The 1,831-nt window shown below is 49.8% G+C and overlaps 1 long non-coding RNA gene across 1 annotated transcript in view; it reads left to right on the plus strand.

The window, feature by feature from the left end:
• The first annotated feature begins 868 nt into the window (after positions 1–868).
• The window catches only part of LOC108513860 (uncharacterized), a 17,034-nt gene continuing 16,071 nt past the window's right edge, over positions 869–1,831 (plus strand). Inside the window, exon 1 of the long non-coding RNA XR_001881039.1 lies at positions 869–1,046. This is a non-coding gene — a long non-coding RNA (uncharacterized LOC108513860). The remainder of the gene's footprint in view (positions 1,047–1,831) is intronic.

Here is a 1,831-nt window from a genome sequence, read left to right on the forward strand (position 1 = left end):
ATAATCGACCTTCTGAATTAGTTTTCTGGCAATTCAAAGATTTTTTCTTGGTTTGGATCCGTTGCTGGTGAGCTAGTGTGATCTTCTGGGGTGTAAAAGGACAGTTTTCTCATATTACCAGAATTGTTTTTCTGGTTCCTTCTCATTTGGGTAAGACTATGTCAGAGGGAAAATCTGGAACTCAAGGGCTGCTGTTCAGATTCTTTCGTCCCACAGGGTGCTCACTTGATGTGGTGTTCTCCCCGTTCCCCTAGGGACGGGGCTTCCTGAGAGCCAAACTGCAGTGATTGTTATTTCTCTTCTGGGTCTAGCCACCCAGCAGAGCTACTGGGTTCTAGGCCAGTACTGGGGAGTGTCTGCAAAGAGTCCTGTGATGTGATCCATTTTCAGGTCTCTCAGCCATGGATATACCAACACTTGTTCCAGTGGAGGTAGCCAGGTAGTGAAGTAGACTCTGTTTAGATCCTTGCCTTTCTTTTTGTTTAGTGTGCTGGTTTTATGTTGGTTGGCCTCCAGCCAGGAGGTGGTGCATTCAAGAGCTCATCAGCCGTGGTTTATGGGGAGGATACAAGCTTGCCCTAGGGTCACCTTTGGATAAGTATTCATGTTTCTCAGGCAGGAGGCCACAGAGCTCCCAAGAGTTTATGTCCTTTATCTTTGGCTACCAGGGCAGGTAGAGAAAGACCATCAGGTTGGGGCAGGATTAGGTGTTTCTGAGCTCAGATCCTCCTTGGGCAGGGCTTGCTGTGGCTGCTGTGGTAGATGGAGGGTGGTTTCTAGGCCAATGGAATGATGTTCCCAAGGTGATTATGGCTGCCTCTGCTGCATCACACAGGTTGCCAGGGAAGCGGGGGAAAGCCAGCAGCCACATGCCTCATCCAGCTCCCACACAGCCCGCAGCCTGAAAGGCTGGTCTCACTCCCACTCTGTCCCCCAACCAGCACTGTATTTCCAGGAAGCCAATGAGCAGGGCTGGGAACTTGCCCCAGGCCACAAACCTCTCAGCTGAGAAAGCAAGCAGACTGTGGATTCTCTCAGCTTTCCTGGTATGTTCCTGTGGTAGTTCTTGGAGCAAAGGTTCATGGTGTGAGTCTCCACACACGGCTCAGTCTGTCTGGGTGGGAGCTGCCAGTTAATCCTGCCTCCTATCGGCCATTTCCCCCTCCCACCTTACTCCAACCTGAAAGCTTAATAACACACACTCTTGGTGGGGTTTTGGGCAGACTGTACACAGCAGTGGGAGTCTAAATTGACTGATATTGCTTCTAAGGAGGGCAATTTGGCAATCACAAGCCAAATCTTAGATCCATATGTTATTTTACTCTAAGATTCCACTTTTGGGAATTAATCCTAGAGATCAACTGGCTCATGTTCCACGTGGCATATACACAGAATTTTTATTACAGGATACCTAGACTGGCCAAAGATTAGAAACCACCTAAATGGTCATTAATGGGGCACTAGTTGAATACATCAGTGCAATGGACTACTATGCAACTGAGAAAAAGAATGACATGCTCTCTGCACTGGAGGGAAGAAATGTCCAAGCAAAGTGAAGGGTATAGAGAAAGTCTATAGAGGCCGGGCGCGGTGGCTCAAGCCTGTAATCCCAGCACTTTGGGAGGCCGAGACGGGCGGATCACAAGGTCAGGAGATCGAGACCATCCTGGCTAACATGGTGAAACCCCGTCTCTACTAAAAAATACAAAAAACTAGCCGGGCGAGGTGGTGGGCGCCTATAGTCCCAGCTACTCGGGAGGCTGAGGCAGGAGAATGGCGTAAACCCGGGAGGCAGAGCTTGCAGTGAGCGGAGATCCAGCCACTGCACTCC

This window comes from Rhinopithecus bieti, unplaced genomic scaffold, assembly GCF_001698545.2.
Source record: "Rhinopithecus bieti isolate Rb0 unplaced genomic scaffold, ASM169854v2 scaffold_33066, whole genome shotgun sequence".
In the NCBI taxonomy this organism is placed as follows: Eukaryota; Metazoa; Chordata; class Mammalia; order Primates; family Cercopithecidae; genus Rhinopithecus; species Rhinopithecus bieti.